The following is a 27,337-nucleotide window of genomic DNA, read 5'->3' as shown; positions in this document are numbered from 1 at the left end:
AGCTCATTTCTTGTTAGTGATGAATAATATTCCATGGTCTGGATGTACCACAGTTTATTTACCTATTCGCCCACTGAAGGATATCTTGGTTGCTTCCTAGTTTTGGCAATTATTTACATAAAGCTGCTATGGACATCTGTGCAGGTTTTGTGACTTTCAGCTCCTTTGGGCAAATACCAAAGAGCACGATTGCTGGATCACGTAAGATTATATTTAATTCTGTAAGAAACAACCTTGTCTTTCAAAGTGGTATATCATTTTGCATTCCCACCAGCAATGATGAGAGTTCCTCTTGCTCCACATCCTTTCCAGCATTTAGTGTGTCAGTGTTTTGGATTTTGGACATTCTCATAGGTGGGTCGTGGTATATATTTGCTGTTTTAATTTGCATTTCTCTGATGACATATGATGTGGAACATATGCTTATTTGCCATCTGTATGTCTGCTTTGGTGAGGTGTCTGTTAAGGTCTTTGGCCTATTTTTAATCAGGTTGTTTTTTTTTATTGTTGAGTTTTAAGAATTCTTTTTATATTTTGGATAGTAGCCCATTATCAGATATGTCTTTTGCACATATTTTCTCCCAGTTTATGCCTTGTCTTTTGTTCTCTTGACAGTGCCTTTCACAGATCAGAAAATTTTAATTTTAATGAAGTCCAACTTATTAATTATTTCTGTCATGGATCATGCCTTTGGTGTTGTTGCTAAACATCTTTTAAAAATTATCATTGTTATTCTTTTTAATTTTTTGGTGGCTGGCATGGGGATCTGAACCCATGACCTTAGTGTCATAAGACTGTCCTCTACCCAACTGAGCTAACTGGCCAGGCCCCCTCATGTTGTATCTAAAAAGCCATCATCAAACCCTAGCCAAAGCATTTTCAGCTGAAACGTCTAAGGCTTCTTTAGAAGATACTTGTAAGGCATGTAAAAATCACTAATCTAAAGACATTTGGAGATTTATTTCTCCTTATTGTTTTCCCATAAACATGAATAACCCAAAAGTTACAGCTGGAATCAATAAAAATATAAACGGACTTATAAGAAGGATACATATTTTGATGAATGCAGTCAATTCATCACCTGTGCAGAATGTCAGACAAAAATCAAAGAGGAACACTATACTACCTTGTGCCCGGAAACCAACGAACAGACTCATTTACATAAAAGATGGTAGTAAGGTGTCTTTAAGGCCAATACAGTTTGAGTCAGGTGAACAGCAACTGCATCAGTTGAAAACCCAAAGTATCAGTCAGGTTCCTGGCAGAAAAGAGATGGCACACTCAAAAGGGTACATTTAAGAGAGGCTAATGGAGGGGTTATTTATAGAAGTATGGGCAGGGTTCAGGGAACCAGCAAGGATTGGAACTAGTAACAGAGCAGAGCAATCCCCACACTTGCGAGGGCAGAGGGACGACGTGTAATTGGAATCTGATGAGAAGCGTAGCTACACTAGAAAGGCCACCTGACAGGAGCTATGGCCTTAGTCAAAGAATGTGGCCACCCTTGAACCACAGCCTGGCTCTCTACTCCCACGCTCTGATCTACTGAGGCAAGCCATTGGCCAAACCGATCCTCCTGATTCACAGAGAGGAATGGAGAGTGGATCTGAAGGGATAAATAGAAAAAAATCTAGCATACTCAACTTCAATTTGGCTTTAAAAAGTTAGAGAATTTTATTATCTCATTTAACAATATTTCCTGAGGCAGGGCAGCTCCATGGTTGGTACATTTGGTGGTGCTGTAGAGGACCCAAAGTCCTTCTGTCTTTCTCCTCTGCCCTCCCCAGGCTAGATTCTGTCCTGGTCATAAGAAGATTGCTGCAACTCCAAATGCCACAGTTAGCCCCAATGATGGTCAGCAAAAGAGAATGATTCTTCCTGGGGGTCTCCTTTACGGAATGAGGAAACTTTTCTCAGAGGCCTCCTCATGAGATTCCTCCTCTGTCCTATTGGCCATAACTGTATCACATGTCCACGCTGGGCCAGTCCCTGTCCAGGGGAACGGTGCCTGACTAATCAAGATTTGCCGCTGAGCTGGGGATAGTCGGTTGGGAGAGACAGGTGAGTAGAATGTCTGCACAAAAAAATCAAGATTCCGTTAACAGAAAAGAAGGGAGACAGGGTTAGGCCTGGTTAGTACTTGCATGGGAGACCTCCTGGGAATACCAAGTGCTATATGCTTAAAAAAAAAAAAAGGTAAGGAAAAGAAGGGATAAAGGTTATGCGAAGGCAGGGGTGTATTAAAAAATACTGAAAGACACTTGTGAGGTTTTTAGTATGTCGGAGTTAGAATAAAGATGCTGGGTTTGTTTTGGGGCAATGGGTAAGGGTGGTATGACTATCAAAGATGAGAACTTGGCCAGTGGATAGGAACTGTATTTTGGTTTTTAGGAGAGCTGTACCTGAGGTGGAGTGGCCCCATTCAGAGGGAAGAGGACACATGCTGGAGGCGAGGCAGGTGCTACCAATTGCAGGGAGAATCGTAATAGGCAACAGGGAGTTGTCTCCATTAGTCTGTTTGTACAACCGAGATCAACTTTTTTTTAATGGTAGAAAAGATTGAAGTGCTTACTGTAATCAGGGATACCTAATGCTGGGACTGACGGAACTTGTTTAAGGGAAGAAAAAGGCTTTTAGGTTTTAAGATCAAGGTAATGATTTAACATTGTTAACTTGTTAGATATAGTAGAAGTTTTATATTTGAAATATATTTTAATATTTACTGTCAGCAAAGGCCAGACATGTCCAAGAAAGTACGCATTTGTGAAACTGTGGTGAGCCCAGGTCCCCTGAGTATAGCTACTTCCCTAGAAGAAAATAAGTATCTTTCACTGATTTATAATATCCAAGAAATGGACTTGGGACAGGCATAATTATAATTTATTTTAGCAGCTTTATGGCCCTTTTGGACACAAGAAGAAAGAGAAATTAAGAAATCTCTCTTGAGGCCTTTTAATGAGGGGGAGGCCAACAGAGGCTGCTAACATATTGAATGAGAACATGGTTTCCAGGAAATGTTGTTATGTAAATCACTTTTAAGAATTAAAAAGTATAGGAGCTCCATGCTGAAACTGAAGATTAAACATGTACATCTAGATTCGTGTATTAGTCTGTTTCTGTTGCTTATAACAAAATACATTGAACTGCGTAATTTGTAAGAAAACAAAATTTATTGCTTACAGTTTTGGAGGCTAGAAGTCCAAAGTCCAGGGAACACATCTGGTGAGATGGTCGTGGTGGTGGCAACAGTGACCCAGGGCTCTCATATGAGAAAATAGTGGAGCAGAGAGAGCAAGAGTTTCTCATGCACTCTCCTTTTGAAGCCCTCAGAACCATGCCCCTGACCACCATTTTTAATCCATTCACTACTGCACAGTCCTACAATCCAATCACCTTTTCAAGGCTCCACCTTTCAATTACCATAATAGGATTTCCCACCCTCTTAGCAGTTATAGTGGGGGCTAAGTCTCCAATACATAAAACCTGGGGGACACAATTCAAGCTTCAGTGAGTTTTGGAGAGACATAATTCAGTCCACTACAGGGAGGTAATTAGGTCATGAAGGAGCCCTCATGATGGGATTTGTGCCCTTATAAGAAGAGACACAAGAGATCTCTCTTTCTCTCTCCTACCATGTGAGGACGCAGAGAGAAGACAGCCATCTACAAGCTAGGAAGAGGGCCCTCACCAAGAACCAAATTGCCTGGCACCTTGATCTTAGACTTCCTGGACTCCAGAAGTATGAGAAATAAATTTATGTTATTTAAGCCACCCAGTCCATGGTATTCTGTTATAGCAGCCTGAGCAGAACAAGATAGAGAGCAATGTACTTTACTTAAGTCTACTGATTTAAATGCTAATTTCATTTTTTTAAATGCTAATTTCATCCAAAAACACCCTCATAGAAACTCTCAGAAAAATATTTTTAAAAATACTTGGGCACCTGTGGCCCAGTCAAGTTGACACATAAAATTAACTATCACAGTATCCTAAAAGGCACAGAAATGGACAGACCAGGTATCTCTGAATTGGGAATAAAGGGGGGGTCCAAAATAATGAGACATGGGTGAAGGCAGTTTGAGAAGCAGTTAGATCCTGAGATCCCCTCACCCACTCCCTACTTTTGAGCAACTGCCCCTCCCTTACCTCTAAGATGATGCATTAGTCCCTGGGAATTGTTAAATAGAAGGCCTGTGGACTGAGGACACCAGGCACAGTTGAGAATGTGGGTACTGTACCCAAAATAAGGAATTAAGTGACTTTCGTTACTGAACATTGAATGCTGAGACCAACCCAGCTCTCTTCTTCCACTGGGTTCCCTAACGCTGGCAGCCAGAGCTTTACCAGGAGATTGGAACGTCAGAAGAGTCTTCTCTGAGGAATCCGAGCAGCCCAAGAGAAAAGACCTAAATGAACTGACACTGGAGGTATCCCAACATATGGCCCACCCTGGGCACACTATAATGAAGCTCAAAAATCTTAAGCCCCACCCACCTTCCAATCAGCCATTAGTTCCCCTCTTGTAATCATGAGAAGACAAGCAAATATACCCAGATATCTGATATTGTACAACAGATCCCTGAGGCTTGGTTTATTTTTCTTCATTTCTTTTTCTGTCTGTTTTTCAGATTGGATAATCTTTGTTGCTCTGTCTTTAAGTTGGCTATCTTTTTCTTCTGCCTTCTCGGTAGGGTGTCAAGTTCATCTTATAAATCCTTCATTTCAGTTATTATAGTTTTCAGTCCTAGAATTTCTGAATAGTTCTTTTATATAGCTTCCATTTGTCTGCTTGGTTTCCTATTCATTTACTCATTAAAATGATATTTTTCTTTCATTCTTTCAACATATTTTCCCCTAGATTTTTGAACGTATTTATAATAATTTCTTTAAAGCTTTTGCTAAATCCAAAATCTAGGCCCTCTTGGGGTCAGTTTTCACTGATTCTTTGTTGTTGTTGTTGTTACTATGGGTCATATTTTTCTGTTTCCTTGCATGTTAAGGAATTTTAGATTGTTTGATGGATACTGTGGATGATACATGGTCAAGGCTCTGAATTCTGTTATCTGCTTGACCTCTGTGTCTGTTTTGTTCTCCACCCTGTAGCAACCTCTCTGGTAAGCCTCAGGTTGTCTTCCCCTACACATGTGCATCTGAGTCCTCAGCCAAGAACTCGTGGGAAATCTCCACATGGATTTCTGCCTCCCACACATGCAGCTCCATTCTCTCCAGTACCATGACTTGTGGACTGCAGCTGCTTCAGCAGCCTTGAACTCTGATTTCTGCCTCTCAACACAGCATGGCGTTCCTACTCTGCTAGGACTCTAGCTTGCTGTGCTACAATTTGAAAACTGCTCCCCAGCAGAGAGCTAGAGCAACTGTGGGGTATGCCTCACGAGTTCTCTTTCTCTCAGGGACCAATGACATGCACTGCCTGTTGTCCGTTGTCTGAAAATGATTGCTCAAATATTTTGTTCAGTTTTATGGTTGTTTATTGCTGGAAGGCTAATCTGGTCCTGGGGATTCCATCATAGTCGGAACTGTTACCTATGTTTTTATTTTCTTCTGGTATCTCCCTACCCTTCCTCTTCACCCATGTAAGCAAGTTCTGTGTCTATTGGCTCAGATGAAAGATGAAACAGAGGAAAACCATAGTCTAAAACAAAAGTTTCTAAAAATCTAAAGCTATTAAGAAGGTCGGGTTCTCCAACAAGACCAGATAAAAAGCCCCTTAAACAGCGAGAGAGAGAAATGAGGAATTGATATAAGAGAGCAGTGATGAGGTGGGTTCAAGAAAGAAAGGCCTGGGACCCTGACTCCTGGGCAGCATCCCAGGGAACGACATGATCCTGGAGATGGCATTCCTGTCTAGGGTGTCTAGGCTGGCAGTGCCACAGGCAGCCTTTCCAAGATTCCCATGCCCTTGTTTGGCACTGAAGCAACAGAAGGATTCCCATGGTCCCCAAACTGTGAAAAGTTGAGGGGAGAGTACCCAAACCTGAAGAAGACATACGCACAGGAACAAGACACTTCTTCGTGACCTATGAGGAAAGGACAAACTGCCCTCCAACCCACACCTAGGCACAATGTGAGCCCCCAGAACTTATGCACCACCCAGCAGAAAGGAAAGAAAACCCTAAATTTCTGAGATTAATTTGCTGTCACCCTTGCAGATTGGAGACTCAAAACATAAATTAAGTTGCTATATACAAATAAAATACTATTTATTGTATACCCGAGTTGGTAGACTGAGATTATGTCATAATAATAATCAAAGCCACTATTTATAAGGACTCTACTGAGAGCTTTACACCCATTATCTCATTTAATCTCATCTCATTTCATGGGAGTCTGTTACCTCATACTCCTGAAAATTCCTATAACATGGCAGATATACCTGCTGGAGGAAAATTAATCATGCAAATGTGCACTTACTCTGTACCAGGCATTATGTTAGGGGCCTTGTGTCAATTCTCATACTGAACGTATGAGACTTGCAACTACCTCCATTTTACAAATGTGGAAACTGAAATTCAGAATTGCAAACTGCGTGGGATATTTAGATTCAAATCTGCTAGAAACTTTGTGTTACTTGTAATCTGTGAGGGAAAAACTAAGTACAGGAGTCTAATATCAGTATTTATAATATGATTTATGAAGTGAGTTTATTTACTATTTAAGTAAACAACTTCCCTTTTATTGCTTAAAACAAACATTCTAAGATTAAATGAATAAACTTCTTGGCTAAATATTGTATTATAGGGAGACAAACAAGTACTTTGTAGTTAACATTATTCTTTCTCTTTTATCTTTCTGTACTTTAGTTTGGATATTTTCTACTGCCCTGTCCTCAAGTTTATTAATCTCTTGACTCTGCCACGTCCTGTTTCCTACTCAGCCCATCTGAATTCTTTATTCCAGATACTGTCTGTCAGTTCTAGAATGTTCATTTGGTTTTTATATATTCCAGTCCTCTGTTGAAATTCCCTTGCATTTTTTCCATTGTTCTCACTATTTTCTTTAACATTTGGTAAAAGTTATTTTAAAATCCTTGCTATCAGAGCAGATACAGGTCTGCTTCTATTGTCTGTTTTCTTCTCTTATCAGTCACATCGCCCTGCTGTGTTGGTTTGCTACTATTGTCGTAACAAATTACCACAAAGTTAGTGGCCTAATACAATACAAATTTAATATCCTACAGTTCTATAGGTCAGAAGTCCAAAATCAGTCTCACTGGGCTAAGGTCAGGTGTTGGCAGGGCTGGTTCCTTCTGGAGGCTCTAGAGGAGAATCTGTTTCCTTGTCTTTTTCAGTTTCTGGATGCCACTTGCATTCCTTGTCTTGTGATCCCTTCCTCATATAACACTTGCTTCTGTCCTCACATCTACTACTCACTCTGATCCACCTGCCTTCCTTTCATAAGGACCCTTGTGATTACATTGGGTCTGCCTGGATAAGCAAGGATAATCTCCTCATCCCAATGTTCTTAATTTAATTGCATCTGTGAAGTCCCTTTAACCACATAAGGTGACACATTCACAGGTTCTGGGCATTTAGAACATAGACATATTGGGTGGGGGCACAGTCAGCCTACCTTACTGCCTTGTTCTGTGACTTGTAATCAGTCAGGAACTGAGCTGAGTTAGGGTGAGTTGCAGCTTTAGTTAGGCTCAGTCCACCTGTGTCTTTAGTTATCTTGAGGGAGAGACTGTTTTGTGTTTTTTGCAGGCCCCTCTCTCCAGCAGGACTCCGTCTTCCAAATACCAAGAGACTGCAGGAGACCTTACTCTGCCTTCCCATCACAGGCCCCAAGTTCAGCCACCCCACTCCCCAGTCTACCCCAGCACGCAGCAAATATCCCATTGGGAAAAAGAGCCTCACATCTGGGGCTCCTCTAGAGTCTAGACTGTAACGATAGTCTGAGTGGCCAAGAACTCAGTGTAAACCAAGCCCAGCCTTTAGCCTATGCTCAGATTTGATGAATGCACCCGGGGAAATGACTACAATTCCAGCTCACCGAAAATGGGCTCTTCCTTCTCTGCTTCCATTGCTCTCTAATGTCTTTAAAATATGATTTGTATAATTTATCCCGTTGTGTGTGTGTTTTTGCTTTTCTGGTTGTTGCAACAGAAATGATGACCTACTGATATCTGCTACATCTTACTTGGAAGCAGAAGTTCCTTGTGGATAACATTGAATATTCTGGGAAGAACTTTGTAGCTATCACTGAATACCTCAGAAAGCTTCTTGCATCTTCTTAGCAAACATAACAAAAAGACAGATCTTGCATAACTTTAAATTTAATTAAGATCTTTCTCCAGCTACCTGCTGTCTTAAAGTGTTCTTTGTTTACTTTGCTCCTGAGAGGTTAGGAGTGTAAGTATACTTATCTTACCAGCACAGTACTTTGAAGATTAAATGTATTTGATATAATAGGATCTGTTCTTCCTAAGGCTTATAAAATACCATTACAACCTCTAGTTCTTTGTAATTTTAAAATTTTGTATTTAGTATTATAAATAGCTAACATTCTTACATGTTTAAATGTCAAAAAATATAAAAAGGTTGACACAGCATGAATGTGGAAAAAAGGGACATCCGATCAAGATGGTGAAATAGACAGTCCCCAGCGTCACCCTATCCCACAATCAACCAATTTACAACTATTAAAAAGCAACAAACTGCCAAGCTGGGGCTGCTAGAGCTCAGGGGAAGAGGAGGAGAGACCTATGGAGTGCATGAAGGTGGGAGAAGCTGCGATGAGAAAAAGAAAGAATCGCTCCAACCGTTTTTGTTTTTTTTTTTTAATGACCAGTAAGGGGATCTTAACCCTTGACTTGGTGTTGTCAGCACCACGCTCTCCCAAGTGAGCTAAGTGGCCATCCCTATATAGGGATCTGAACCCGTGGCCTTGGTGTTATTAGCACCACACTCTCCCAAGTGAGCCACGGGCTGGCCCTGTCTCCAACAATTTTGAGCCCTGGCCACTTCCGGGCTGGCCCTGGTGAGCACACAGAGCAGGAACGGGCAAGAGCCACTGCTGTGCCCTTCATATGAAGTTACATGGAGGCTGCAGGGAGGAAGAGGGCCTTCATGGCCCCCAGGCCAGCCAGACCACTAACAGGGTTCCCATGGACCCACACAGGAGCAAGGGGCCACAAACAACTGATAAAAGGAGCCACTCAGAGGCTGGCAAGTCACCACAAGGGACCAGCGCATGGCTCATCCCATGGGAGGTGTTTGGGGTGCAGGTGGTGGAGGAGACGGGGCCCACCAGGGGAACATTGGGGCACAGCATGGACAGCTGACCTGCCCTCCAATCAGCACAGGACCACTCAGTGGAGACTGGTCAGGAATATAGAACTGCAGGGGGAGCAGTTTGCTGAAAAGACTCAGGCCCAGACCAGAGTTTCTACACAACCCCGGTGTACCAGATCTCACGAGACCTGGAAGTGCTTACAAGGTCAACAATTAAAACCTGAGCTGCACAAAAAGCCTTCTCCAGAGAATCAGCAGCAAAGCAGCAATTTAGCTCAACCACAGGGCTCAAATGCTGGTTCCCACAAGAAGTTCCCCCATTGTAGAAGTAACCAAAAGACAACAAATTAGTTCCAGTGCAGAGTTCAACTGGTGGGAATAGTGAATAATCCAACACAGAACTGAAAGAAAAAACAGAAAACCCACAGATCAGAGACAAAATTCTGATATTAACCAGTAAAGGTCTAACACCACCAAAGAACACCTATAAAACCTAGAACAACTGGAAGCCCCTTGGGCTCCCAAGCTGGGGTGGGGAGATAAGCCGAGGACCTCAGCCATGCCCCCCTGAAGTCCACATCCAGCCAAGCCACCACCAAGTGGCTGCCAGAAGCCCCCTGGACTCCCATGCAAGAATGAGGGGGGTGCCTGGGCCTCGAACACACCTCCCTTCCTCTTCCTCCCACCATATCCCCCTCCCCCTTCCTCTCTTCCCTTCCGCCCAACTGTTCCACAACATCTTAAAATGTAAAAAAATAATAATAAATTTATTTTTGAAAAAGAAAGAAAAAAACATATAACAGGGTATACAGTGAAGTCTTTCTATGACTCTTACCCCCATCTACCCAGTTCCCACTCTCCAACAGGTATCCATGATCATTAGTTTCTTATTCACCAGAAAAGTTTAAATGCATATGCAAGCTAATACATATGAGCATTATCTCCCCCCTTCTTTTCTACACAAACAGTAGCATACTATGCCTACTGTTTTGCACCTTGCTTTTTTTGTTAAGTATGATAGGGAATTTATTGCCTCTGTAACTGTAAAGTCCAGGGTGTGGCTGCCAGCATGGCAGGATCGAGGGCCTCAGACAATTATATCGAGCCCATTTCCTTTCCCTCTCTTGCCAGCTATCTCCTCTATGGTGAGAAGCCAGGCAGGCTCCCTTCCCAGTCCCAGCACCAGACTGACAGCCTAACAGTTTGGCAACCCCACCAAAAAGGGCATGCCTGCTACCACATTCCTAGTAAATTCTGGCAAAAGTCCTGGGGAGGGCGCTCACTGGACCAGCTGCAGCCACAGGCTCATCCCTGAACCAATCACCACAGCCAAACTGGGAGGTGACTCTGATTGGCCAGATTCGAGTCACATGACCACCTCTGGAGTCCATCAGTCTCATGGGCTGAGAGTTGGTAAGGGTGGCTCTCCAAAGGGACATCAAGGTGCTGTGAGCAAGAGATCCTCTGTAGGCAAAAATGACAGATGCCTTTACTGTGAAAGGTGGTGTTTTCGTTATCTTCTTTGTTTCGCTCTTTCATGCTTGGAAGCTGCTATTTTATGCCAAACACATTATGGTTAAGGCCACACATGGCTCCTGGAACTAGCCACTTGGAAAATGCCCCAGTGTGGAGAGGGGCTGTTCTGTGTTTCCTTAGGCTCCGTATTTGTCTATTTGGCATCCGTTAATCACAGGGCAAAACTAACAGCCAAAGTTGTTTATATCTCCCCTATGATCCTGCTTTTGTGGGTGCCCCAAAATTCTGTTACAAACTACCCAACCAATCCTGAGTCCATACCCCCAACCACCTCCTTTATCTAACTCTCACACACCAAGCCAGTATTTCCCCCACTTGGAATCAACCAAGGGCCAAGTACCAGACAGCTAGGGACAGTCCCTATGCCCCAAAGCCCACCAGAATTATTCAAATTAGCCAATCCTAAGCTGTTTCCCTGCCCTGACTTGCCTTGCCCAGAGGAACCCCAGTAAAGGCTCTGGCTTAGGCTCTCCCCTGTCTCCTTTTTGCCTCCTGACCAAACCTGTGCTTCTCCATGTGGCCCTGCATATTGTGGTGTCCCCCTCTTCTTGGGATATGTAATATATTCTTTCAATGGGATTAGCCTCTCTGGTCACTCAAGTCACCTCCGTAAGTTAAAATTCCTCAAGAACAATTGAGGCAACTGTCGAAGGGAGCACAATGACTCCGTGTTGGGCAAGAGCGTTCCTGTAGACGCTCTTGACTCACAAGATGCATGTGTCACCTGGGAAGGCACAGCTGGCTGCTGATGCGCTTGCACTTTGGCTGCTGCCACTTTATGCTGTGTCTGCCATTTGCTGCTGTGGATTTCCAACCTAAACTGTTGTAGGATCTTAAAGGAGGGGTCCTCCTGTAGTTTAAAAGTGCTGTGCAAAATTTCCCGACTTGGCAACTTTCCAGGACAGATTAATCATTTCAGTTGATCTGTTTTTCTGTGGTCCACACGTCTAGTTTCCAGGTTGGTGACTCCCAGGGGTGACTAGGATAACTGGGTAAGGTACAAGGCAGAGACTCCCCCTAAAAGGAGTGAGGAAGGGCTCCCTCCGAAAGAGGAACCTAACCAAAAAGTCAGTGGTGGGCTACTCAACTGAGTTACCCTCCCGCACTATTCTATAAATGATTGGTCACATTGGCCCTCCTTTTCAGGGGAACTCACTGGCAAAGATTCTGGGTGATGATCCCTTGTACACCACAAGGATCCACGAGTAGCATGGTGTGGGGTGCCCTCCTCATGAAAGCCCTGGCATAAAAGGGGCTTAAGCATTGCTGTTGCTTTAGGGCAAATCTCTCTGTTTGGGATGTAAGGGATCCACATCCTTGGAGACTGTTGGCTTAATTGTGAATGAAAAAGGGAAGGGGGAAGAAGCTTTTCATTCTGCTCCCGCTAAGACACCCAAGGAAGTTTCTCAGCTCATAGGAGATTGTCAATCTCCTGGCCAATGTGCTTTGGCAGTCCAGAGAGCCACTGCCTGTCAACATGCTAAGAGCCTCCTCTTAAAACCAAATTGCCATAAAATCAGGATGTGGCACCGTTGCTGTCTTGGATGTAAATTCCAGCTCCCCTGAAGCTGAATGGGACAACCTAGGAGGGAGGCTGCTGCTCACAGCAGAAGCCACTTGGGTCCACCGGGAGCTTATCAGTTAAACACCCAAAGGGGGCACGGGGGAGGAAATGGTCAGGGACAGAAAGGAGACAAAAAGAAAAGAAAAGAAAGGAAAAATGTTGTCTACCTAGAGATACAAGCTGTTCTAAAAGATTTTGTTCAAGTGGAAAAAAAAAAAGCAGGGGTTGGGCTTCTGGGGGAGGGAGGGGCTGCTGTCTAGAGACTCCGAAACCTTCCCTCCCCTCTTTCCTCTTATCAGCCTGAGACAGAATCTAGAAACTAAAAACTGAGGCTTCAGGCAGCTAAAACAGGGGAAAACAAACAAACAAAAAAAACCCATGTGGGGTCAGGGGAGAGGGGAAAATAGCAACTCTAAATACGGGGAGAAAATAAAAAGTAACTAAATACATTTTGCGTATTTACATATTTTTGTGGAAAAATGGAATTATAAGATAATACGAATCTTTCCATGAACTTTTTGAAGACCCCTCATAAATCTTAACATAAATATAGAATAAGTTATATATGTATATATGACATATAACTAAATTAAAACAAAGTATCTTTTTTTTTTTTGGTAGCTGGCAATCTGAACCCTTGACTTTGGTGTTACCAGCACTGTGTTCTAACCAAGTGAGCTAACTGACCATCTTTTTTTTTAAAAAAATTTTTTTCTTAATTTGACCCAATTGGAAATCTGAAATTTAAATACAAAAACTTATATACTAAAAGAATTTGATCTCACCAGGCATCCTCATGGAAGTGACATCATCTTTAAACCATGCATGGCAGCCCCTGACACAGCACCGTGATGCCCAGAGAAGACAGGGCAACCTGGAAGTCTAACTACTTCCTTAAGATCATCCAACTTTTGGATGATTATCCAAAATGCTTTATTGTAGAGGCAGACAATGTGGGCTCCAAGCAGATGTGGCTCCAGGGGAAGGCTGTGTGTGGTGCTAATGGGCAAGATCACCATGATGCACAAGGCCATGCCAGGGCATCTGGAAAACAATCCAGCTCCAAAGAAAACTGTTGCCTCATATCCAGGGGAATGTTGGCTTTTTGTTCACCAAGGAGGACCTTACTGAGATCTGCTGGCCAATAAGGTGCCACTGCCCCATGTGAAGTCACTGTGACAGCCCAGAACACTGGTCTGGGGCCCAAGAATACCTCCTTCTTTCAGGCTTTAGGCATCACCACTAAGATCTCCAGGGGCACCATTGAGATCCTGAGTGATGTGCAGCTGATGAAGACTGGAGACAAAGTGGAGCTGGTGAAGCCATACTGCCCAACATGCTGAACATCTCCCTCTTCCTCTGGGCTGATCATCCAGCAGGTGTTCGACCATGACAGCATCTACAACCCTGAAGTGCTTGACCTCACAGAGGATATTCTACATTCTCGCTTCCTGGAGGGCGTCTGTCGTGTGGCCAGCACTTGTCTGCAGATTGGTTACCCAACTGTTGCATCAGTACCCTACTCTATCATCAGTGGGTACACGTGGGTCCTGGCTTTGTCTGTGGAGACTGATTACACCTTCTAACTTGCAGGAAAGGTCAAGGCCCTCTTGGGTGACCCATTTGCTTTTGCAGCTCCTGCCCCCATGGCTGCTGCCACCACTGCTGTTCCTGCTGCTGCCGCAGCCCCAGCCAAGGCTGAAGCTGAAGAAGAGGCAGAAGAGTTGGATGAAAATATGGGATTTGGTCTCTTCGACTCATCCTCAAAAAGGAACCAACTCAGCCAGCTTTATTTGCAAAACAAAGAAATAAAGGCTTACTTCTCTTAAAAGAAAAAAAGGAATAAAGAATTTATATTACAAAAAGATAAAAAGGGCTGTAACCAGCTTGTGTGCCTCTACAACTGAGGTTCTGAATTAACTTTAGCATTTGCTGAAATGCACCAATTGACAAAACTTTATGGATTTAATCAATACAGAGGCTCAAATTATACCTAGGGATTCCACCAAATTTAAACATTGTGCCCCCCATAATCTTAAGTAACTAAATATAAAATAAATTTTAAAAATACGTATACCTCACTTTAACCATAGCCTTGCTTTAAATCCCCATAGTTATAGTACCCATTGCCCTAAAAATATGCCATATTGGGCACACTCTAACACGATGAATAATAAATTAAAATTTATCGTGTGCTCCTGGAGACAGAGAGTTCTGGTCTCTCTTCTTATAAGCTTGACAGTTCTATCAGATTAGGGCCACACCCTTATGGCCTCATTTAACATTAATTACCTCCATAAAGGCCCTATTTCCAAACACAGTCACATTGGAGGATGGGACTTCAACATATAAATTTGGGGGGTGGAACACAAACATTCAGTCCATAACAGGTGCTTAGAGTGGATTACTACAACCTTAATACTATGGTCCCATTCATTAGGGTCCCCACACCCAATATCCAACTGACTCTGTCCAATCAAGAACCAGTAAATAATCTGCTCTTATAAATTTGGCTAATATCTTGTGTTCAGTGCCTATTACAACAGCCTCTCAGCTGCAGTTTGCTTTCATCCCTGAGGGGACACAATATACCTTTTCCAAGCCAGGTCTACCTCAACAACTTTTCCACCATATACAATTTTTACATACAAGGTCTTTACTGTATCTACCTTTCTCCAAGAGCACAGGTATGACATTATATTGATGATCTCCTCCTCCAAGGAGACTCATTTGACACACTCCTTACAGACATAAATACATCTTTACTCCTTTTTGCATTCCAGTAGCAACATATTCCTCATTTACAAATTTTGTTTCCAAATTAAAAATCAACAGCACTCCCATTTATACCCTCAGAAACTCCATCGCTGTAGAGACTCAACCTCTTCTCATGCCTCCTGCACCCTCTAGGCCAATTAAGATGGCCATAAGTTGCCCCTGAGGCTTCCGATGCAAGAATCTACTGCCCTTGTCGGCCTCATGCTACACACCATTAAAACAACAAATAACTAGTTACCCACTGGGCTTTCCTGAAAAATGGAGGCTCTCACAGACCCTCCATACCTAGCTGCCTGTTATGCTTCAGGTCATGGAATCTGCACCCCACAAGCTTGGCATGGCTACAGAGATGTCCTTAATACTGGATGGAGCCAAATATGGGTCCTCTGGTATATTCCACCTGCAGGAGGGAGTGTCTTTCCATGTCCTCAGTCCTTTGCCAAATGCCACAGTGCTGGAGGAGGTCATCCCCAGGCCTTAATCTATCTTTATAAATTTTGATCTTGCTCCCATCCCATAAGGTTGGAGGCCAGATCAAGGGCACATACTCACCTGGGATCGATTAACCATAAATTGTCCCATGGGCCAGGCAGCTGCTCATCTGATATAGGACCCATTTGAATCTAAATTTTCACCAAAACAAAACCAAAAACCCTGTCAAGTGTAGCTGCACACCAGTCTGTTAATTGTTGGTCAGGGTGTTTTCATTGGTTTACAATCCAGAGGCCCAAACCCTCTAAGTAAGCCATTGTTTCAACCAAGCATGGCAAATGCTAGGCCCACATCAACCTAAGAGGTTATCCACTTCAAAAGGATACGTCAAGTACTACATCCAAGATGACATCACCTGGGCCCAGAAGCTCCCTGCTGAAGATGACAGCATGTCAGATGGCATTGCCCCAGTCTAGGACCTTGCTGTTAGAGCTGACTTCATCCCCTGAGCTGGAGGCAATTTAATCCTGGACACTAAAACATCCACCCAGGAAGGCCCACGGACTGCCTCTTCTAAGGCATAAATTGGACACAGGTCATTTTTGCTTTCCTTTCTTTCATGTTAGAGAGTCTATTATGTTTCTGAGCTTGCTGTCTGCTTAGTTCATGATCCTGGTATATTTCTTGCTCCCTGGCAAAAAATACACACCTACACTCCTATAACTAAAGGAAAATCTGGTCCGGGTTACTTCTATACCATTCCAAAAATTAAAGGAGATTATTACTTTCCCCAGAAGGCATCTGCCTCATATAAGTCCACTCCTTGACCCCTTGGGGTGGACCACTCACTCCTATTCTCACCCTGCATCTCTGACCATGATCAGATACATGCAGATATTTTACTAAATTATCATCTCATACCCTCCAACAACATAGCTACCAGACTCACCACCTTGACCCAAGAAATATACCAACACATTATTGTTAAACTCATTTTTAAAAAACTCATTCTTAACACTCTTTACAGCTCCACCAAGATATTTGTCACCTCTCTCCCAGGGTGACAGAGATGCAAAGGATTACTCAAAGCCCATTTTTTCCCAGCAGTGAGAAGTGCCAAAGGGGTTAATTTTCCAGGAACCCTCAAGAGAGAGGCATTCCTCCTTGGAAAAATAATACCAAACTGGGGTTCTTTCTCAGTATTTATTTTCCAGGACAGAAAGTTACAGAAAAGGAACATAGATGTAGTTATGGCTAAGTATAGTTTAACAATAGAAGCTGGTAACATCAGTAAAATAACAAAATGACATTCCATAATGCAATTTGTAAAAAGTTAAGTAGGTCTACCAACAAAAGCTTGTTCTCAGCAAACATTTTCTTTCCCTACAGCAATTTCTTTAATATGTTACATAACAATCAAGTAACTTTCTTAAAATATCAATCAGTAGATTAACCTGTACCAAGGACATCTGTCCTTGAGCCAGCAATTTTGCTGTGTTACAATTCTTTATCTACAACAGAGACTTCGGCCCAGGAAAATTTTCCTGTCTTTGCAAGCTTAACATTTCTATGTGTGATTTTTAAAAGTTAGGCTAAACCTGAAACTACAGGGCTTTGGAGGCTAGGCCCTGTGAAATACAGTTGCTTTATTAATGTCGGTGTTCTCTACAGATATTGTTAGAAACCCCCCAATTTTCCATCTTCTTGGCTAATGCTGTATAAATGGAAAACCTAGTTATGGGCTTGCCTAGAAGGACTCCTTATATTTCTACTTGTGTTCCTCCTTTCTATTCTCATGATAAAATGTCTTCTATGTTGTTTGGGGCAACTTATGACCTACTCCCTGAAAGTCTCCATTATCATCACCCCAAGTTTCCTTAAAATGATGCCAAATAGCCATAGAGTCAATTGTTGTGTTTTCTTAGATCCTGTATATTAGGTCATATGAGAACCATTTCGGCCACGCCCCATCATGGCGCTGGCTACCCTTCTCTTCTGCCTTCTCCTTCCCGCCGGCGCCACAATACCTTCCCGCCGGCGTGAATGGCACGCCAATCAGCACAGGCTCCCTGCTTCTGGTCCCTTAGCAACGCAATCCATCCAATCCCCGAACGCCCCGTGTCCTCAGCAAACCTATCAGCTCTCTTCTAACCCTATAAAAGCAGATGTGCCCGCTGAATAAAAAAACCTTCTCCGGTGAGCTGCCTTGCGTTTGTGTCTCATCCTTTAACTGGTGCTGAATTTTATTCCTTTCACTGGATGTCTATTTGACATCCATTAATCACAGGGCCAAACTAACAGCCAAAGTTATTTACATTTCCCCTACAATCTTGCTTTTGTGGGTGCATCAAAAATCATATTACAAACCCTCCCAACTAGTCCCAAGTCCATACCTCCAGCCACCTCCTTTATCTAACTCTCACACACCAAGCCAATATGTCCCCTGCCTGGAATTAACCCAGAGCCAGGTACCAGACAGCTAGGGACAGCTCCTACGCCCCAAAGCCCACCAGAACTATTCAAACTAGCCCACCCTAAACTGTTTCTCTGCCGTCTTGCCTTTCCCACAGGAACCCCAGTAAAGGCTTTGGCTTAGGCTTTCTCTTGTCTCCTGTCTGCCTCCTGACCAAACTTGGTGCTTCTCCATGTGGCCCTGTGTGGTGTGGTGTGCCTCCTCTTCTTGGGAAATGTAGGTAATAAATTATTTCAATGGCATTAGTCTCTCTGTCAGTCACCACCATAAATTAAAATCCTTCAGGTACAACTGAGACAGGGACTGCCACCTCTGAGTTCTCAGTCCTGTGTGTGTGTGCGTGTTAAAGTGTACCTAATATAACATTTACCATTTTTAAGTGTACAGTTCGGTGGACATTAAGTACATTCATATTGCGGTGAAACCATCACCTCTATCATTCTCCACAACTTTTTCATAATCCCAAATAGAAACTCTACCTATTAATAACTCTCGATTACTTGTCCCCCCAACCCCTGGTAACCACTATTCTACTTTCTGTCTATGAATTCTAGGTGCCTCATATGAATGGAATGATACCATATTTGTCCTTTTGTGACTGGCTTATTTCACTTAGAATAATGTCCTCAAGGTCCATCCATGTTGTAGCATGTATCATGTATTTTATAAATACTTAAGATTAAGATTAGTGTTAGTGCATAAGCCTCTCACTACCCCACCCCCACCTCCACAAAATCCTTCCAACAGTTGCCATTTACCTTCAGGGTGAAGTCCAAACTCAGATCTGGTCTCTGTTTCCTGTCATGGGTCATCTCTCCCTTTCCCTCATTTTCCTGACATTTCCTCAAAGATGCCTTACAGTCTTTCAGTTTCCTGGCCTTTGCCTCCAAATCATACCCTGATTCATCTCTCAAGTCTCAGAACACCTTCTCGGGAAAGCCTTACCTAACCTGCAAATCTGCATTTGGATCCCTCCTGGGTACTCCCATAACATGTCAGCATTCTTATTGTTCATATTGACACCATTAGTGTCCTTGTCTTCCTCTTCCACAGAATATGCCCTCACAACGGCTCGCACTAGAGAAGGGCACAAATTTGAAAAACAGTGGGTACAAAAGCAAAAGGAGAATTAAAGTAGTGGGAGAGGCAGGCAATTTCAACAGGAGTGTCACCCCCTATTGGGTTGTGAGTATCCTACTTATCACTCTGGGTGATACCGTTTGGGCCTGAGTGTCAGCGGCTTTACTCTTTTGGTAGATTGTTTCACACCTTTGCGTTGTCTCTATCCCGCTTCTTGCTTGGCCATTTTGCTATTAAAAATCTGCTTACTTTACTCTGATTTTTCCTGTACAAAAGGGTAGGCTGGGGAGTAATTTAACAACAACGTGCTTTGTTTGGCTTCAGCGTTCTGTTTTTGCAACATTTAAAAATCGGCAGATTTCACGCACACACAAAGCACCAAACAAAACAGAAATAGGTTTTCAGTTTTTCTTAAAAGAGAGGAAGGGAGAAAGTAAGGGCGGGAGGGAAGGAGATAGGGAGGAAGGAAGGAAAGAAAAGAAAAAGCAAGATCTGGCATCACACGGCCCACATTCCTGCGTGGCAACAATCAGCTGGAGCCGAAGCATGGCCTCTCACTCGGGTACTGCACATGTCCTTGGAGGCATCTGAGTTTCCAACCCCTTTTCTCCGTCAATGGCAGTTCGCAGTTGCTCGTGTAGAGTACGGGTGGGACGCGGGCCGGCGTGATTAAAGGGAGTGGAGAGGAGGAAGCGCCAGAGACCGACAGTCAGGGCCAAGAGACGGGGACGCAGAGGCTTGGCCTGGCCCTTCAACATCGGGGTTTTTCAATCCCGCCACAGTCGGGCTTCCGGCTGGCTGTTTCACTGAATGCCCTCACCAACACTAAGAAATACACCAAAAATGAAGAACACAACTAGGGCCGGAAGCCCGCGAGCTAACCGTAGTCACCTGACCCTCCCTTCCGGACTCCGATTGGGCTTTGGAAATACGTGCCCCTCCGCCAGCGTACGGCGACCCCGCCCCAGCGGCCCAGGGGGCGGGGACGGATGCCGCCGGGCAACGCTATTGGTCGGCTTCCTCAGGACGTAGCCAATCGGAAGCCGTCGGATTCCGGCGCGAAGTGAGCTAGCGTGCGGCGCTGGGCCGTGGTCGCCGCGCGGGGAGTTTGGATCCTGCTTCGGCCCGCCCCGAACCTTCGTGAGAGGTGAGTGCGGCGCTCGCGGAACTTCGGCCTGGCCCGCCGTGGCCCAGCCCGGCTCTCGGCGGTCCCGCCCGGAGCTGGAGGCCTCTCAGGTTCCTCCGTTGTCCGCTGTGGCTCGCCTAGGGCCGCTGAGTCCTCTGTTCTGGAGAGCATCCTGGAAGGGGAGCAGACACATACACGTTCCCAAATGGGGAAACGGACGGGGGCGAACTTTGCCAGGGTCTCCCGGGGCGTCGGTTGCAGACCGAGCCTAGCCCCCGTTATGTTCTTGTCCATGTACTCCAAATCCTAACATGATGCCTGGCACAGAGTAGTCACTGGGTAATCCCAGCCCAGACCTCTGGCACTACCCCCGTTTCCCTCCTGAGGGAAAACCGAAACACTTCGTACTTTTTCTATGGCCTTCCATAATCATGAGCCGGGCTACTGTTGTTTTTGAGTGTCTACTGTGTGACGTGTCCTGGCACCCACTGTCTTAAAATTGTAGTTTCACAATACCCCAGCAAAAAAAAATTTTTTTTAAGCGGTTAAGAACACAGACTGCGTCAGATTGCCTGGGTTCAAATCCTGGCTCTGTGACTGTCCACACGTTACCTAAATTCTAAGTGCCTCCATTGTCATCTGTCACATCGGGGAAATGATCTCTTCCACTTCCTGGAGTTTTTGTTAGGATTAAACGATTTAATATATGCAATAAGTGCTTTAAAGCGTACCTGGTACATAGTAAGGTTCTATTATCATTACCCAGACGGGTAGGTAGAATTGCCCCCATTTTAGACATGGAGAATCTGAAGTCCAAAGAGCTGTGTTTGCTAAAAGGGCATTTGGTGATTAAGCGGTAGAGACTGGATTTGAACTAAGCGCTGCCTGACTCCAAATCATCACCCACAACATCACGCTTTCTCCCTTATCTGCCCCTAAGTCACACAGAACTTTAGACACCTAATGATGTGAGATTGAGCAGGCGCCTGACAGCTCCTGGTGCCACCAGTGTAGATAAATGTCACTCTTGCTCCAGTGTCAGAATTAAGGAGTAGAAATGGAAGAGACTGGTAGAGAGATCAGAAGATGGAAAAGAGGGGAAGCAGAAGTATTCTATTTGGAGAATAGTAAATAGAATAAAATTGAGGTGCTGTACTGTTTGAAACATCAGTATTACCTGTGAGGGGGAAGGGAAGGGGATGAGATAAGGGAAGTGAGTGGGCTTTTAAATATATCTGAAATGTTTTTATGACTTTAAAAGAGAGAGAAATAGAATATAACTTCTTAAATTTGGTTCATGGGTATTCTATTTTCTGTACTTCTCTATGTTTGAAATATTTATACATAGATTTCTTTTAAGGGAAGAAAGGATAGAATAAAGAGGCCCAAGGTAATTGAAAAATAACCCTGGGAAAGGGTTAGTGCGGAAAGGCCCCAAGGGTCTCTATTACCTGTAGGATAAAATCTAAATTCCTTAGTATGATACATGAGGCCTTTGAGCAGTCTCTTCTCTAACCCATATACTATTCTTTTTTCTTTCTTTCTTTTTTATTTTTTTGTCTTTTTCGTGACCGGCACTCAGCCAGTGAGTGCACCGGCCATTCCTATATAGGATCTGAACCCGGGGCGGGAGTGTCGCCACGCTCCCAGCGCCGCACTCTCCCCAGTGCGCCACGGGCTTGGCCCCCATATACTATTCTACCTCAACCTTTGTACAAATAGTGCATAGACTACCCTTCACAACCTCAATCCTATCTGAAAGGTTCCACTTGTCCTTCAAGATCCGATTCAGTGTTCTTTGAAAAGCTTCTCTATGATTTTCCTGTTTTTCCTTCATCTGGGAAGCCATAGGCTTTTAAGAAAAGACTTTATTGTCAAACTTATCCCATTGCATTGTAATTATTTGTTGACGTGTCTATGTCTCAATAGTCCAGAAGCTCCTTGAGGGCAGTAATTATGTCTTACTCATCTCTACTTCAGTGCCTACCACGATGCCTGGCACAGAGTAGTCACTAGACAATGGAAGTTCTTGGAGTTATGACGTATGGTCTTTGTTCTCTAGAAACCCAAAGAATGATTGTGTTTACTTTGTTTAAAAATTCCTGTATCTTGGGGGAGGGAGAGGGAGGTTAGGGAGAAATTGGGTGAGGGGCACAAAGAACAATTACAATTTATAATAATGAATATGCTAATAATATTGATTTGATCATCACATATTGTACACAAATAATGGTAGTCAACACTATACCCCCAAAATATCTATATTCCATTATATTTCAATAAAAAAAGAGAAGAAAAAAAAATTCCTTTATCTTATTGAAACATATTCTCAATATCAAGAAAAATGTTGCAGTCATAATCCTATCTTTCAATCAGTTCAGCTTCTTCATTTCTTATGAGTCCTTTCCAAATTTTAGCTGTAATACAGAAAGGACATTGTTGGGTGGGAGTGGGGAGAGGGAGGGGGAGGGAGGTTTTGGTAATGGGCCACAATAATCAACCACATTGTAGATCGACAAAATAAAATTTAAAAAATAATAATAATAAATAAAAATTAAAAAAACAAATTTTAGCTGTAAAATTAGCTATACATATTTAAGTAGCTATAATCATAATGTAGTATTGTGCTTTTTCAATATTAAATTATTCCATGTAGCTACTCAGTCTTCATGGTTGTCATTTATCTTGTAAATTATCATAATATTTCTCTCTCCTTCTTAGTAAACTAAGAAGTATTAATTATTAGAAATTAATAGGTATTAATTATTAGAAAAGTTGGACATTTTCTTTTTCTTCTTCCCAGACATCATCCTACACAGTTTTCTTTCTTTTATTTATTTATTTTTTAAAAGTTAGACATTTTTTCGTAAGTTTATTTAGTATGTATATATTCTGGTGAACTATGTGTTTATACTCCCTGATCATTTGTTCATAGGAACTTGGATATTCTTTATATGTTTTTAATATTAATCCTTTATCTGTTATTTGTTGCTAATTTTTCTTTTTTCCTTTTTTTTTTTTTTTTTTTTTGGCGGCTGGCGGTAAGGGGATTTGAACCCTTGACCTGAGTGTTATCAGCACCATGATCTAACCCACTGAGCCTTGTTGCTAATTTTTCTTTTTAAAAAATTTTTATTGTGAGAAACAAGATATATTTTTTAAAGTACATTATATATATAATTTGAAGAATGCTTATAAAGTTTAATTATATATTAAAAATTATATTGTATAAATAGTAAATGTAAAGACTAATTATAAGATTATAATTACACATAACCATCATCCAGATCAAGAAATAGAACATTACCAGTACCCCAGAAGTGTACTTTCCTCATAACCTCCTCCCCACATTAGAGATAACTATTCTCCTGACTTATGTGATAATAATTTTTTTGTATTCATAGTTTACCCCCTCTATGCAACCATAAATAATATAGTTCAGTTTTGCCTGGCTTTGAACTCTTATAAATGAGATGATACAATATGTATTCTACTGTGTCTTTCCTGATTGGCTCAACATTATGTTCGTGAGATTCTTCTATATTGTAGATACAGGGTTTTTAATTTTTAAAAAGTAATATTGATAATTTAAAAATAATTTTTAATAAAATTTTTATTTTTATTGCTCTAGATGATTATTTTACAGTTTATTTTTCCATTCTACTTTGTTTTAATTTTAATTTTATTGTGGTAAGAACACATCTGATCTACACTCTTAGCAGATTTTTTAAGTGTACAATACAATATAGACACAATGTTTGACAGCAGATCTCTAGAACTTATTCATCTTGCCTTACTGAAACTTTATACACTTTGATTAGCAACTTCCTATTTCCCCCATCCCTCTGCTCCTGGCAACCACCATTCCACTCTCTGCTTCTATGTGTTGGATTATTTCAGATACCTCATATAAGTGGAATGATGTAGTATTTGTCCTTCTGTCACTGTCTTATTTCACTTAGCATAATGTCTCAAAGACATTTGTGTTGTCTTATATTGCAGGATTTCCTTCTTTTTTAAAGCTGTATAATATTCCATTGTATGTGTGTAACACTGAAAAGGAAATCCTGTTTCTTCTCTACTCTATACTCGTACAATACTTCGTTTTTGTCACCAAATGTGTGGAGTTTTCCCCTAAAATAATTTAATTCAGTTCTCCAACAGACACCAACTGGTTGTTCCTACAATTTTACTCAATTCTGACAATAACTACCTGGAGTTAGAGCAGACCACATATGTTAAGGGGTCAGTCGCATGAGACTGCCCCGTCACCTCACTCCTGCTTCAGACTTTAATTGTAAGTGGTGGTCCCCACCTTACCCACATCTTCTATCTGATTTGGCTACAAAGGAGGTTCCCATTACCCCCTTTGATAATTTGCTAGAATGGCTCACAGAACTCAAGGAAAACAGTTTACTTACCAAGTTACCAGTTCATTATAAAAGGATATAACTCAGGCACAGCCATAGGGCAAGGTATGTGGGAAGGGTCATGGAGCTTCCATTCTCCAAGCATACCACCCTCCCAGCATCTCCACATATTCACCAACCCAGAAGCTCTCTGAACCTTGTCTTTTTTGGTTTTCATATAGGCCTTGTTACCTAGGCATAATTGAGTAAATCATTTGCCATTGGTGATTAAGTCAATCTCCAGTCCCTCTCCTCTCCCCTCCCTGGAAGATGTTTATATTTAACTAAATACAAGCTTTTGGGTCAAAGAGTATGTATATGTTTTATTTAAATGCCAAAAATGCCACTTGTTTTCCAAAGTGGTTGCGTTCCCACCAATGTATTAGATTTTCCATTGCTCTACATCCTTGCTAATACTTGATATTATATTTTTAATTTTTGCTAATCTGGTAGGTTATGTGTATTAGTACTTCCTTGGGGCTTTAATTTTCCTGATTATTAATGAAGTTGAGGACCTTGTTGTGTTTATGGGCTATTTCCTCTTTTATAAAGTGCCTGTTCAACTTTTCTGTCTTTTCTATTGAGTTGTGTGTCTTTATCTTATTGTTTTGTAGAACTTCTTTTTATATTCTCCATACTAGTTATTTGTCAGTTTTATTTATTTATGTGTGTGTGTGTGTGTGTGTGTGTGTGTGTGTGTGTGTGTGTGTATCAAATATCTTCCCTACTTTGGCTTTTTTTTTAATGGATTTAAAATAATTTTAGTCAACTTTTTAAACCTCTTTTATTGTGAAATATTGTATATTATATTTCATAAATGTAATTTGTGCAGGAATGAGTTAACAGTAGTAGGCCTGATACTGTTACCTTTAGAAAGGCCTGCTTGCAAGATTAGCCCTTGGCTGGTGGTGTCTGGGAACTTGGCTTTTGAAACCTTTCCTACACTGATAAGGTTGTTTTGCCCACCTCGGCCACTAACACCTGTTTTCCTTCTGGACGTCTGAAATTTTGGTGGGCAGAAGGTTCCTATGTGACCAAACTCCAAGAAGAACCCTAGATTTTGAGTCTCTGACAGGCTTCCTTGGGCAGAAACATTGTACACAGGTAGCAGCATTTCAATTTAGAGCGCACCCTTCCAGAAGGTAGCATAGAAGTCTGAGCATGGATTCATATAGACTGCATCTGATGTGTCGTTTTCTCTTACTGATCTGGATGTGTATACTTACAGTGTTGCTGTAATAAATCTTTTTTCTTTTTTGTAATAAATCTTAATTGTGAGTACAACTCTATACTGAATCCCACGAGTCCTTCTAGCAAATTATTAAACATGAAGGTGGTCTCTAGGGGCCCTGGAAACAACAGCTTAAAGACAATTTATAACCCAGAAGTTGTGGGTAACGTGGAAATTATAGTCTATAGCGGGGGTGAACAGTCTTCTGGGACTGATCCCTTAACATGTGTTATCTGCCCTAACTCCAAGCAGTTAATGTCAGAACTGAATTACCTGTACCTCCCTCCCAGTTAAGAAATGGAACATTGCCAACATCCTTAGAAGTCCCCTGTGTGCACATGTCTAGTACCACAAAGATAACTGTTATTTGGACTTTTATAGAAATCAATACCTTGCTTTTCTTTATGTTCATCATGCCCCAAAAGTCTAAGTGCTTTTTTAAGCTATTTGAGTACAAAAGTTTCTTAATTAAAATGTAATTCGATTTTTTAATCTTTTTTTTTTGTTCCTGTTTTTTGTATATTGTTTAAGAAATCTCTTAGAGGTTATGAAGTTATTTTTCTATATTATTTTTTAGAAGCTTTATTATTTTGCGTTTTATATTTAGGTCTGTAATTCACTTGAAAGTGATTCATATGTATGCAGTAGTTTAAATTTCATTTCTTCCCCATGTAGATATCCAGTGTCCCAGCACCAGTTATTGAAAAGACTTCTTCACTAGTGCTCAGCAGTGCCACCTTTGCCATAAATTGTCTGTTTGTGGGCTTGTTTCTGGGTTCTTTATTCTCTCCCACTGGTCTGTTTGCCTGTCCTTGCACAAATACCTCACTGTTTTTAAAGTAGTTTTTTCCTAAGTCTTTACATATCTGACAGAGTGAGTTTTCTCAGCTTATCTTGGCTATTTTTGGAATTGTGCATTGCCATATAAATTTTAGACACAGCTATTAGGTTCTTCTGGGAAAAAAAATTAAAATTTGGATTGTAATTGCATCACGTTATAGATAAATTTGGGGAGAATTGGCATTTTGACAATATTGTCTTCCAATCTGAGTATGGTTCAAATACTCGTTTCCTCCTTAATTTCTCTTCATGATTTACAATTTTCTTTTCCTTTTTTTTTTTTTTTTTGGTGGCTGGCATGTTACAAGCCTGTGCTCTAACCAACTGAGCTAACCATCCAGCCCTTTTATTTATTTATTTATTTATGGTGGCTAGCCAGTACAGGGATCTGACCCTGTGACCTTAGCGTTATAAGGTTGTGCCACTTTTCTGAATAGATATCATGGATATTAATTTGTTAGATTTAAATTTTTTATGCCATTGTAAGTAAATTTTCTGAAATTTTATTTTCTGTTCGTTGGTAATATATACAAATAGAATTAATTTCTGTATATTGACCTCATATTCAGCAGTGTTCCTAACGTTGGTATTAGTTGCTATTAGTTTGCATACCT

The 27,337-nt window shown here is 41.9% G+C and overlaps 1 protein-coding gene and 1 pseudogene across 1 annotated transcript in view; both read left to right on the top strand.

Moving 5' to 3' along the window:
• Positions 1-13,205: 13,205 nt before the first annotated feature.
• Positions 13,206-19,977, top strand: LOC134372544 (large ribosomal subunit protein uL10-like; annotated as a pseudogene).
• Positions 19,978-20,185: 208 nt separating this feature from the next.
• The window catches only part of BLM (BLM RecQ like helicase), a 75,044-nt gene continuing 67,892 nt past the window's right edge, over positions 20,186-27,337 (top strand). Inside the window, exon 1 of the mRNA XM_063090496.1 lies at positions 20,186-20,264. The gene's annotated coding sequence lies outside the window, so the exon portion shown is untranslated. The remainder of the gene's footprint in view (positions 20,265-27,337) is intronic.

This window comes from Cynocephalus volans, chromosome 3, assembly GCF_027409185.1.
Source record: "Cynocephalus volans isolate mCynVol1 chromosome 3, mCynVol1.pri, whole genome shotgun sequence".
Taxonomy (NCBI): Eukaryota; Metazoa; Chordata; class Mammalia; order Dermoptera; family Cynocephalidae; genus Cynocephalus; species Cynocephalus volans.
The sequence above is the reverse complement of the archived record's forward strand: the minus strand, read 5'-3'. Positions and strand labels throughout refer to the sequence as shown.